Genomic DNA, 13801 nt, shown 5'->3' with positions numbered 1-13801 from the left:
GTCCACCTTCAAATGCACTGCACTAGGAAGAGCAATTTTTCATTCATTTTGCTCTGAGTCAGGCAAATTGCAACCTGTGCCCAGCTCAAGTGCATATTGTTTTGAACCTCCCAACAGCTAGCATGGGTAGTGTTTTCACGTTGGTGGCTGTGATTTTACCAGGCACTGCCATTCTGACAACAGAAATGTTTTTTTTTTAAATTCTTTTGATGAGTTGATTGTATCTCCAAGCAAATTTGTGATAATACTTGTGTTACACTCTTACATAACAGGAATGGAGTTAGAGTTTTTATCGTTCTGGAATATATTACTGTCTCGTACAACATACTGGTTGTATGAAAAATTGGTGGAGATGAGGCAGAATGTAAAAACTCCTAAGACTGGAACAGGGAACATATATTGTACCTCTAACCATACATACTGAGAGGAGCTATTCGTCTCTTACTTTTTGAATTACTTTGTAACCTACTTCAGTCCAATACAGGTGACTTTATGCCATTTCTCTAGAAAATAAGGAGAAGCCTGGTGATTGTGGGTCTTCAGACCATCTCCTGCTGCACAAGGGGATTCCCACAGAGATGATCTATATCCTGTATAACACATTGCTTATGCTTCCCAAAAGCCTTTGCAACCACACAAGAATAAACTGCCCCCCATGCACTGTGTGGAAATATATGGCTGACCTCCTGCTGGAGGGGAGTAGATTCTGGGGCATCAGCTTTGCTTTAGCAGAAGAACAAAGCCAGTCCTGATCGTCTGTGTCCAAGACACCAGATGCCAGAAAATGAGAGAGAGTTGAGGAGGACTTAAATACAGAGAGAACAATTTATGTACACTAGTCGTTGCTCTGAATGCACTAAATTTGCTTCAATGCTTTGAATTACATGCTGCAATTAAAGGTCAAAAAAAGAGGGGAAAACAGTCTATTCCCTATTCTCTCTCCAGCATCAAATCTGTCAACATCCAGCAGTTATTATGCTTTTGCATGATTTGCTGAAATAACTGCCCATGCTGTATTGCAGTTCACTTCTTGGGTTGACATGTGGGTCTGCTAGTGTCATTCTAAAAATTACCTGAGGCTGTCCTAGTTTTGTAGGTACAAGGGGGGAAAACAGCCTGGCAATCAGAGGCAGTCTGATTTGGACTGCAGCTGTAAAGGAGTCTGTGACAGCTCTACAATTTCTGCAAATGGTTTGAAATTGATTGCTGTCTTTCTGTTGGAAGGTGCCTATTACTGTCAGAGCTTTTTGTCTGACCCTTTTGATTTCTCCAACAGATGTAGAATTAAAAAAACCCCAAACCTAACAGTAAGTTTAGGTGGCTTATTTTGTATGTGCTTTTGTGATTGTGTGTAAAAGGAATTAAAATTATTTCTGTTTTCATAGCTGTGATTTGGGACTGCTCACCAGATGCACAGTAGCTATTGCTAATAAAAGCTAGTTTGAGGAAATTGTGCAGCCTCGAAAAGCATAGCATCTGGATTTGGGTTTCTGGGTTTTTTTTCCTTTGCCTTCTGTTTCCTGCATATGCTGACTTGACCTCCCACGCCTGCAGGACAACAGTAGTGCAGACACCTCAGCAGTAGGCAAGTAGGCGACGTTACAGAAGTGTGGGGGAGAGGAGATCTGTAAGCACAGCTCTGTGGAGGAGACGATTCTGAGCACAGCCTGGAACAACAGGCAGTTTGGGATTATTTCAGGGAGACACAGCTAGAAATGCTCACTTTCCAGTTGACAGCAACTGTAGATGTAATTTTTTGGCTCTGAGGGGCAGGCTCCTTTGAAGTTTGGTTGTCCTGTAACATGTAAGTAAATAAAAAAAGTGGTCTTAAAGCTTTGGATTTAATGGTTGCATGTCTGATTTCTAGATTTCATGTTTCTCATTTTGAGCATTTTTGTTTCATTGTTTTTCTCTATTTTCTTCATCTCATATCAAGCTAAGGTTAGGCATTATCGTCACTGAAAGTACAATAAGGCATTTCAGAAGTGCCTTGTAATCTCAAAGAAATGAATGTTTTGCTGCATGTGTACTACATTCAAACATGCATCCGTTCAGTTTAACTAAGAGGGCAAGAGAGGATCATATCATTCCAGAAATAGAAGCTGTTCCTTAAGTTATAAAATATTATTAAAAACACATGGACATCGATAACCATCCCTTCCAGATGCTCATTAGTTCTGACAGCTCTGTATTCTCTGGGATACCCCATTTTTACTTTAATACCTTTAACCTTATTTTCTGTTTTATTTAACAAAGATAGATATTATAACTCTAACACATTCTGTTGCAGTACATTTTCAAACTGTGTTAAAATATTGTTTCTGTGGCAGCAGCATCTCATCCTTGCTATTGTTCTTCAGTATGTAGGTGTATTGTTGACAGAAGAATAGGTGACCTCAGAAAATTGAGAGTTGAGTATGCCTGTCAGTGTAATTAAATTTAGTGGTGTTTAATCATTTTGAGAACTAATTGTCTGTGCTCCTAGTGCTCAGTTAAATCCTGGTATGTTGACAGTTGACAAGAATCAAGCGCTCTGTACATCAAAGTAGCACAAAGTCGAATAAATGAAAAATGCAACTTTCCCTTTAGCTGCTCATGGTTTCTAATTGCAAACTGTATTGGCTAGAAATGTTTTCTCCAGCCCACAGTTTATTTTAAGATGAAGTTTAATAGTCTGTTACTAACTTGCTTATCTTTACTTTGTATTTCCAGTATATTAAAAATGCCCTTTTATGAAAGATAAACATAGCTAAAATGTGAAATTTTACTATATAAGTAGTTATTATTCTAAGGTCTCTTGAACAAATGCTGTGATCTGACTTCCAGTTGTCCTGAATCTTTTGAATATCACCAGAGAGAGGTATTTCTGAAATCATATTAAATATTATAGACAGAAAGAAGCAACTTCATATAAATGCATGTGTGAGAAGGGGTAGATGTATTTTCACTTTAAATATTTTACAGGTCATACCAAAAAAAGGTCATAAGAAAAAACCTTAAAGTATACTCTGCAAATATTTCACATAACTTCATTATACTACCAGCTGTATCTTAGAGGTCTTTAAGAAACTCAAGAAACTCAGTAAAATTAGCTAGTCTGATGCTTTGTAATCGTGATAAAAATAATCAGTGAATGCAGAATGGTTTTATAGTAGCATCGTCAAAAATTAACATTGCAGATGCGTAAGTGGAAGCAACTGTGATGAGAAACCTTGAATGTTAACAATAATTTGCTTTCTAAAGAATGGCCAACTAGTTTGATTTTGCAATGCTTTTGAAGTGGTGCTATATTTCTCTCAAACAATGAAGTAAAATTGATCCCAGGACTAAGCTGGGTATAGAAACTTAGGGAAATTGCCTTTGCTGTTGCCTCTTAAAATAGTCACTTTGCTCTCAGAATGGGTTATTGATCATACACCAATCTGTGTGTATGAAAACAAGTCTCTCCGTAACATCTCTTAATAAAAAATAAATACAAAACTCTATACACTGCAGAGACAAAAAGTGAACTTTTTTCCCCCTTGGGAATACCATTCTTAATGCAATGAACAGAAGTTATGGTTGAAATTCCTAAACACCTTTCCCTAGTTTGAGCTTATTCAGATTATCTCAATCACCCTCCTCTTCTGTTCTACAACTGTGTTCACTTTCTCTTCACCTGGTAAAGAAGTAGGAATTCATGACAAGTCTGATCAGCAGAGTTCATGGCACCTTTGGCAAATGCAAATCTGCATCTCCTGCAGGATGGAGCATTTTCATCAAAGCTTTCAGCTTTTCATAGGGATGAGGTGCAGGTCAATATAATGGCCCTACTTGAAATGTCCATATTGATAGATATAGGGGGAAAAAAAAGAAGGTAGCAAAAAACATATGCTTGTGTGTTTCAGAAGTCTGATTTTTGGACCTTTGAGTTTCCTATGTCAAATCATCCTTCCAGTGCTTTTGAAGCTTGTGTATTCTGTTTATTGTGATGCCAGTTGTGGACATTCCTGCATTTGCCAGACAGGAGCATTTGCCAGTGCAGTGAGAAGTACATGTTTCCATGGAGTCTGCATGCCTTGGACCATAGCGAGAAATCTGGATTTCCCTGCGTGAATCTCCCTGCACGCAGTGCCGCTTCTCATGACAAGGAGCCAATGTGCAAATGTGCCTGACTTGGCAACTCTTGAGGGTTTTTTTCAAGCCCTTCCAATCTAAAGTATATGTGCAATTGAGAAACTCACTTGCATGTCTGATGGTGCCCAAGAGGTGTGAATCCAGAGCAAGAGACTGGATCAGAAAGCAAACCCATCTCCCGAATTCTACGTCATTCAGATACCTCAACAAGCTTCCCAAAACAGTGCTTTCAATAGATGCAAAATACATGTGTCATGGTTTCTAAAAAGAAATCCCTCTGTTACCTATTAGCTGATTTCACACAGATATTTCTGTAACGAAAATCAGCAAGTATTGTAAAGAGTTTGATGCATTTTGTGATTTTGGCCTCTTGTACATACAGTATAGCAAAGTACTGGAGAGATGGTTTTCATAAGTTGAAGAAATTAATATTTTGTCTTCAAACTGTCTAAAACTGATTTCAAAACCCCTTCATTAGCAGCAGCACTACATCCATCGACTTCTTATGCAGATAGAATAATTTAAGGGCAAAAGTCCTAAGGTATAATATACATTCAGGCCTAGGTTCAAAGCTGTATGAAAGACTGTGTATCCCATTTCTGGTCTGTCTAAATGCTGAATTGTTAATGGTTTGATTTTGGTGAGAGGAAAGGGGCAACTGTGACAGTTGTCATGGAATGGTAGGGGTAGAAAGTAGTTAGTAATTATTACACATACAGTGCAATCCCAACAGAAAATTTATACAATTGTTCAGTTTTCGTGGATGATTTGAATGGTATTTTATCTTCCAGAGGAATGCAAGTGGATGCTAGGAATGATTTATTCCTCTGATTTATTACCTAGAAAACATTATATGGTATAAACTGTAGCAGATGTGCTGTGGAGTCGTTCAAGGCACCCTTATTCAAAACACACCCAACAGTCTTTTATTGGCACTGTCAGTAAATGTAATCCTATATATTATCTGAATCATATATATTTTATATAATATATATTATATATGTTGTGGCTCATTTATTTATTTTGGTCTGATGATGACACTCCCACTCTCAGAAATGAGTTTGGGATCATCAGTCTGAGTGCATGTATATAAGCAGTGGATAATTGTCTTTTAGTGTGTAGATGTCAAGAAATGTTTATTCTTTCCCACCAAAGTTAACCAGTTTCCTAGTATGGCTTTTCAGTGAGAAAGTTAAAGATTTAACAAAGTATACTGAACTAGAAGGAAGATTTGCAATTATATGGTGCATAAAACATAAAACCTGACAAGTATAATTTGTACCTTGATTACATTTGGAATGGTGTGGTTATGTATATATATCTGCATATGTCTGCTAGATTTCAGAGCTGTATTTCTCTCCATTTGGTATAAGTGGCATCATTCTTGCTAGCCAGTTAGTGAACCCTACCACCAGAATATCCCTTAAGAAACATTAGCATTGAAATAAAACAGTGGGAAACTAAAAAAAAAACAACAAACAAAAAACAACAACAACAACAAAAACACAACAACAACAACAACAACAAAAAACTAAAAAAGTGTATGTGGAGTAATTTTGTTAAGCAGATTGTAAAAATTAAAAATCTTGGAAAGTGAATGTTATTACTAATCAAGTAAACACCAACTGTTTAGCTACATTGAAAGAAAGCCCAGCAGAAATGACCAGAAGCTCACCAGAGCCCCAAATCTATGTCTTACATGGAGGCAATTCCAGTTAAACATGATAGCTTCTCATTAGCTCTATTTTGCATTGCCCAGGCAGTTCCCACTTGCACAGCGTGTCATTAATTGCGGGAGAACTGCCTCCCTGAAGGTTATTCAGCATCCATAGGACATTGAGGATCTTTCCTTTATTTTAATCGTGAGAACTTCTCTATAGCAGTTGATGAGATCCAAAAGCTTGGGGAGTAGTCTGCAATTAACATCCTTTTTTTTGTTCTTTGTTGGAGAAGGATTAACAACATGGCACTCTCAAAATCATGTATAGCCTCTGCAATCCAAGTGTCATTTTCTTCCAGATGTGACATGGATTTAGGGAGTCTTAGAGCTAACATGGGAAAATAGCAAGTTTCTCAGCAGTGGTTTCCTTGATTCATTTGTGCCTGGAGGGGACAGTTCTGCATCAAAAGCATGACAGAAGCCTGTGGGGAACTCTGCTAATTATTGTGCTTCCCTTGCAGATAGCCCAGCTTGTGGTGAGCCAAACCAGAGTTGCTGGGTCCAGCAGTGTGGAGCTGCTGCCAGACCCCTGCTGTCTTCATGTGCCTTTTGAGAAGGGTATCAGTGATATGAGTGAAACTGTAGCCTGTTAGAAGTCCATAATAATTTTTCTAATTAATCTAGGTTTCAGTATATTAATCTATCACTCAGAGAAGGCACCAGAACTGATGGGCTATAGGTTACCGAAAACTTGCTGTAAGCCTACCAGTGGTGCTACTGCCCAGTCCTGGTTTTCACTTTGTTGCGTTAATCCTGCAGTTCTGCATCCCTACGGATGGCCCAAAATACAAATATAGGAGTTGCCTGTCTTGGCTAACAGAGTCAAGGAGCTTCAAGACCATAAAGTATGGAAGGTGCTATATCTAATATGAACTTGTAACCAGACATCAGGTCAAGCTGTAGATGAGACCTGCATGCACAATTACTCGTAGGGAGGCACAAGAACAGCAGGAAAGAAGACCAAATGGAGACTGTGCAGTTCTTGCATGCAGAGCTGTGACCTTGTGGTGCTCTGTTTTATGCTATTACATTCAGACACTGGGGTCTAGGAGGGAGCTGGTATTTGTTGTCTTTCCTCTGACTGAAGGAAACGTCCTCTCAAAAGTACTGACACAGTTTTTGGTGTAAAACATGCAGATGGTTTTGATCAGGAAAAGAAATTGTGTTGTGTTGATGCTTGCAAATTAAGGAAGCCAGTGGGAGATGACTTATAATGCAGCTTTTCTTTGTAGTGGTCTGGGAAAAATACATAAGGCTTACCTGCAGGTGAAAAGGGAATCATATGACAACAGTCCTGAATCATTACAACAGGATATGGTTAGCAGTGGCTCTCGAGACGCCTGTGACTTCATTGATGAAGGGCAGGAAGCTGCCTGGGAGTCCACCACCCTGGGCCTCCAAAAGCAGCCCCGGTCACCTGCAGTGCAGGATATGACGGCAGCATTTCACTTTGCAATGAAAGGCAGAGATATCTAATCACACTTCTGACACACACAGGGAACTGGGTATCCTCTCTGTCAGCTGCAGAATATTTGGAGAGTTTTTTAAAATTTAATCAAGATACTGTTCAGTTACAGTGCTGACAGTAACATATGTGTTTTTTCCTTGCAATGCAAAAAGCATTTAAGCTGATTTGTAATGCATGCCGAGGTATGTGATGTGTCCAGCAGTTACCCATAGGACACAAAGTCACTTTAAAGTTGCAGAAAGTTTCAATAAAGGATTTCAGACAAATACTGCATCCTGGGTACCATCATATACTTTGATGAAGCTTTGATTCCTATTTTGATCTGTCAGGAACATGTAATGATAAAGGTAGACCTGAAATGCCAAAACTGAAAAAAAATCTGCTACCTGCAAAATCCAAGATAACAAAAAGACACCTGAAAGGATGGAAGAGGGAGGAGAATTATAAAAAACTAAGGGGTCAGTTAAGTCAGATGCACAGGGAGATTCCACCAGATTTTCATGTTTCATTACCTGTTGCCTCTTTACTTGTTAACATACTGTGGGCAGACATAGACATCCTCTCACATGGTATTTATTTCCTTCTGTGACAGCAGAGTCCTTTTGTAGTAGCTAAACAAAGCCGTGCAAAAATCAGGGGAGAGGTTGATGTGGAGTTCAGAGAATCTATATTTGTCTTTACAGGGGAGTTATTGCATCTTTTAACATTTGAAATGCAATATGCTGGCTACTAACAAGAATAGATACTAGTTGCCTTCTCTGCCTCCAAAGGTTGCACACTACAAAACTGTATTGTGAAACATGAGTGCAACTGCAAAGATAATGTTGCCATAGTTTCTAATTCAACACTTGAGAAAAGTTTTTGCGTTCAGCATGAAACACTTTGAGTGAGAATGTTACAAACAATATTTAAGATGCTTAAAATTAGAAATAAAACAGGAATTCATTTTAAACGTTTGGAATGCTAACTAATACTTTTTAGCACTGGAATTTATAAGGAAGTGTCTTCACTGTGGTCAGTTATGCTTTGAAAATAGATTTTGAAGGTGTTTAAAACCCATGTTATTAGTATAATAAGCATGATAGGAAAATATTCTGAAAAATCATCCACCTACAGTTATAAAAAGTAAAACACAGAGTCTCTCTAGACCACTGTAGAGATCTGGAGACCAGCTGTATTAAGCCAGAGCTTATAATGCTTGGGGACCACTAATGTCACAGAGCTCCTGCTGATCCAGGGTATGTATGTACATATTATATATATTTATAGATGTATGTGTGTGTGTGCTCACGTGTGCGTGTGTGTATACATATATATGTTGTGTATACGAATTATGCTTCTGTGTCACCAGTGGTCCAGATGTTACAAAGTGCTCAGTTGTCCTAGAGGCAAGCCACTGTTTCCTTTTATTCAATGTGAGCAAAATTAGCCTTTTACCTTCATGCATTAAGGGCAAAAGCAGGATGGGAAATGAACTTTATGCAGATAAGCACACCTACACGTATCAGGACAATAGAGGGAAGCCTGCGTTATGGAGGATGTTACTGTTATGGTAACTATCAAGCCTGGTGCCACTGAAATGGAAAGATGAAAACCAGATGTCTGTAAAGGGAATGTGTGTTACTGAAAGTACACAGGAATAAACAACAAGGCTATGTCATTTTTCCAGTGATCTTAAAAATATTTCAAGGTGATGGATAATTTTACATGTAAATTTTACATAGGAGAGATTTTTGAAAAGGGCTTGAGTGTTTATTGTGTGCTTCTAGAGAACGAAGGCTAAAGAAAACACTTTCATTCATTTGGTTTATTATAGTTTATGTTGTTCCCTTTTTTGATTTGTCCAAGTTCCTCAATAGGAGTTGGAAAGATTACTGAAACATAATTGTCTTTTTTCTAATGAATGCACATTTAAAAAAAGCTGTTAATTGGTAACATCTTTTAGCTGGCATATGGCTAGCTAATAATGCAGGCTTAATTAACAAATCTGGGGAAAGAATAACTTCCTAATATGGAATAAAAAAGGCCTGTCATTGTTTTTCATCAAATTGATGATATGGCTTGGACCTGAAATTTAGCAACCTTTTTTTTTTTCCTAGTCCCAGCGGATGAACTCTGTTTTAACATGTATCTGTTACAGAGTTTGAAAGTGCCACAACTAATGCAGATAGGAAAGGAGAAAACAGTACCTTTGAGAAAGTATAGTCATAGATTTAATAAACATAGATCTGGTGATCTGTCTTCTGTTATTTTAAAATGCCATATGCAGTACTGTAAGTCTTTAATTTCCACAGACTACTTATTTTTTATTTTTTTTCTTCAGACTTGCTCTTTGGATCCCTAGGGTCTGTGGACTACTGCAAAGGCAACCACTAGTTGTGTATAAGAACAGTATCCTTGTACATGTTACAAAATAGTCCCTGTAACTGGGATTTCTAAACCAGGCTGTACATCCCATGAAAAATGAAATGTTACGGAGCAGGCAAAACCTCTCTCAGTCCTTTGAGACCATTTCAGTTTTGTGTTATATAATCATCTCATACATTGAACTCAATATCTGTTTCCAAGAGAAAGAAAGAGCATAGCTAAACAAGAGGTTCCTACTACTGTGATGCATTCTGTGTGCCTTATCAGCAGCATGTTGTTTCAGGGCTCCAGAATTGTTTTTCCTCTGATAGGCAGCCTCTCAGTGACTGAGTTTGGCAAATGTTGAACTGTCAAGTTGTGCTAATGATTTGGAAAGAGATGGATGTAAGTTTAATTGCAGTAATTAAAGGAGAAAGCTGTGTTATTCCCTTGCTTGTATGAAGGTGAATGTCTGAATATCCTTGAAACCTCTGAAGCAGTGCACACATAACTAAAGATACAGATACCCAGGCTTGGGGGTTCATTTGGATTCAAGAGAAGGGTTTACTAGAGAGCAATAGGCAGTGGCAAGGGCGGTGTTGAATGAAGCTTCATATAGCTGAACTTCCCTGCACTCTAGGAGTGCTGTGGTAGGGGCAACAAGGGAGTTGATGTGTTTTATTATGCCACTGCTGTAGTTCTCCTTTTATTAATGAGTTGCTTCTCAGTCTTTTATCTCTTCAGCTCAGTGTTGTCATGTCCTGTAATGTTTTATTAAAAGTTACATTTTTCTTAATCTATCTATAGACTTGATTGGTTTTGTGTAAATATATCCACATCAGGACTTTTACTTTCAAGCCTGAATTTATTACTGAGCCCAGCTTAAATTTCTTTTTATTGATGTAATTATGGCTAAAAAGTTCAAACAAAGGACAAACAAAATTATGTAAAGAAATCATCCAGAGAGCTGCCTATTTGTTTTTCACTTTATCATTGTAAAAGTATTTGTATGCCACAACATTTAGCAGCATATACCCTTGAGAGAGCATCAGTCTATTGATAATTCATGTTGACCTTCAGGGCAGTCAGCACCCTCTAGATATTTTTAGGTATTTGGCTAACTTTCTCAAAGCACCTGATGTTGTGTTTATGCAGTAAATTTCACAGGCACGGAGGCAGGTATATTTCTAGGGAGATTAAACCCATCCTCCCTTGCCATAACTCCACTTTGTCCTGCACTCACTACATCAAGATATAAAAAAAACCCCTCATCTGGCACCTTTTCCCTGTATTTGTAGCAATAAAGGGAGGCACGGCAGGTCTGTTTGTGCTCTCATGCACTGCTTAACCCCGTTGCACTGAGATGTTGTCAGTGCCTTTGATTTTTGTTAATCGGCACAAAAGAGAAATTTGAGCAGCTGAGCTCAGAGAGAAGGTGTGTTCGTGGGGGATCACAACGTTCATGACTTCCTTCCGAGGGCCCTTTTCCTTTGGCAAAGTTTGTATTCACAAGCCACAATGCCTGCCTTCAGGAGGAGTAAAACCAGAGCTAAGAGTTTAGCGTTGGCTCGCAAAACCCAGCAGCAGGCAGCAGCAGCTTACGGCTCTCTGCACAGGATGTTTTCTGTGGTGAGTTCTGCAGTGGCATGGGTTAAGCTGGGGGTGCTGCTTAATCAGGCTAAAGTGATGGGGCTGCAGAAGCATGCTGAGCTGCCAGTACTTGATAAATAGTGACTGTCCCAGTAATCAAATAATGGATTCTGGTAACATGTAGTTGGTGGGTGAGTTTATACCAGTAGTCTGCATGGGAAAATGTTTGGACTTTGTGAAGTTTGAGGGATGGAAGGGTGGGTTGGTTGCCTGCACTGTTTGCTGCTAGGCTCCAGCAAATCGTTATTTTTTGCATCTGTCAGAGAAAGGACTAAGTAAGATCCATATTTTGACAAGAAGTGGGATGGTTTTAAAAAGATTTTTGAGGGAAATTTGGAAGTAACTGTAGCATGAAAGTTTTAACTGTTTCTCTTTTTTTCACAAATAAATTAGGATTGTGGAAATAGGGAGGAAAAAATATGATCTATAATCAAGATATTGCTGGGGAAATATAAGAAGGCTGTAAATATGTTACACAGGTGGTAGAAAAATACATGAGCCTTCTGCAATAAAATTGACAACATCAGGATAAGGACATGGGGAAGGAAGAGCCTGAATGTTTTCACAGAATCAGGGTTTGGGAAAATTTTTGTGTGTTTTGATATTACCTGATGAGAGTCTCCTTTTTGTGACCGGGGTTTTAGGGTTCCTCTCTCTTTGTTTTCCTAATGCTCGCATCCTTACATTTTGTACAGTCAGGATTTAATGTTCTGCAGTGGAAATTACTTTGTTTTCCTTTTGACTTTGGTGTGAGTTGGGTCAGATGTCCCTGGGGACTGATATTAGAGAAGCTGAGCCCAGCAATTCTGACCTCAGTGGTTGCTGCTAGTCCTGAGGACCTGGTCGATGCAGGCTCTTGGGCCCAGATTTATGTTGCGTGACTTGGTCTATAGCTAGAGATTCAGTCAAGTACTTCAGTCACCACCGGTACTTCTTTTGTACTCAAGGAGAAAGAGGGACATCTTTCTGTGTGGCAAGTGAGAGGGAAGATTTGCCACCATGAAAATATCAATAGCTCAGGCACCACATCAGGTGGGTTGCATCTTAGCTGTTTTACACAGCTGTATGTTCAGCCTTCTCTCAGGCCTTTGTGCTGTCCAGAAAGAGTTATTGGGTCATCAACCCTTCTTATTGTACTTGTGATTTCCAAATGAGGTTGGTGACATCTACTGACTTTGCTAACGTAAATCTCCTTGAAATTGGGAAATTCTAACTCAAAGACAGAAGTTAATTCCTCGCCTGTTCTATGGTCTGGTAGTGTCTAGCATGGCAATATCTCATACTGCGGTGTGTAGGGGTTGCTTCTCCCTCCTTAAAGCATAACTCTAACTATGCTTCACTTATTGCTATGAAGACTCTGAGTGGAGTGGACGTTTCAAAAAATATCCTTCTTTTAGCAATGTTTTAAACATTTCAATTAAAAGACATGCAATTAAAAGAGATACAATGAAACAAAACAGACCCATAAAATTTCAGCAGTGAATGGCCTTGAAGTTGGGTAAAGAAGGAGAAGGAGCAGAAGATAAGTGATGACTGAGGCTGCCGCTTTGTTTTAGCTTCCAAAAGCTTTGTTTTAGCTTTGTTGCTGCTGCAAAGCTGAGTATCGCTCTTGCCCAAACATCTATGGTGAAAATCCCACAAGGTATTTTTCAGTAAAACACTGCTGACATTTTTCAGTTTTAATGAACAAATTAGAGGAGTGATGTACTGTATTGTAACAGTGTATCGTAAAGCAACCTTTATCAGTGGTCTTTAAGGAAGCTAAGGCCTGCAACTTTCTAGCCTTTTATGTGTCTTGGTTACATCTCTGAGGAGATGTCAGACATGTCCATAGAGTGTTGCAACCACAAAAAATGGAGGCTGTTAGGGCTATACTTTGTTTTGGAAAGAAGCACCTCCCAACAAAGTAAAAGTGATGGACATCTCCAAGATGTCCCTTTACTCAGAGTGAGAGATGTAAAGGCATCTCTGGCCAGTTGTTAATTTCTCAAAATTCTATGTAATTGTATTTCTTCTGCTGACTAGTGCATTCGATCTTCCTTGAATTACCTATATCAGACAGAGCTGAGCTGTTAGCTGTTCATTTGTAGAGGGCACAAGCCTAATCTGTTTCTGCAGGATTTTTCTGACCAGGTTTCCTCTTTAGGATAGGAAAGGACTGGTGATCCACCCCATAGATGTGGTCAGTGCCCTGCACAATGATACAGAAACCTGAAAACTCTTCAAAGGGCATGCATGGTTTTCACCTCACTAAGGAGTCTTTCTTAAGCTGTGTAGAGTTTTCTAAGACTACTCAAAATATTCCTTTCCATCACTTTTTCAAACAAATCCTGACAGACTGATGGACTACATGATACGTATAAATGAGGGTAAAGTAAATAGCAATGTGCAGAGACACCATAACACTAATTGACCTTGTGCAGCATTTATGCTCCATCAGTATCATTTGGTAGAAAGTCACAGGGTAGCCATGAAATCATTGTGCTAGTTCTTAGCCACTG

General features: G+C 38.8%; 1 protein-coding gene across 3 annotated transcripts in view; it reads left to right on the top strand.

The window, feature by feature from the left end:
• Positions 1–13801, top strand: part of TIAM2 (TIAM Rac1 associated GEF 2) — a 91581-nt gene that overhangs the window by 60456 nt on the left and 17324 nt on the right. Inside the window, exon 1 of one of the 3 annotated variants that reach the window (XM_027716878.2) lies at positions 1608–1804. The exons of the other annotated variants lie outside the window; for them this stretch is intronic. The gene's annotated coding sequence lies outside the window, so the exon portion shown is untranslated. Of the gene's footprint in view, positions 1–1607; positions 1805–13801 lie in introns of those variants that run through there. 3 annotated transcript variants of the gene reach the window in all.

Source organism: Pipra filicauda, unplaced genomic scaffold, assembly GCF_003945595.2.
Source record: "Pipra filicauda isolate LSUMZ 115617 unplaced genomic scaffold, ASM394559v2 scaffold55_size4083901_pilon, whole genome shotgun sequence".
NCBI classification, from domain to species: Eukaryota; Metazoa; Chordata; class Aves; order Passeriformes; family Pipridae; genus Pipra; species Pipra filicauda.
This window is presented reverse-complemented; position numbering and strand designations above follow the sequence as displayed.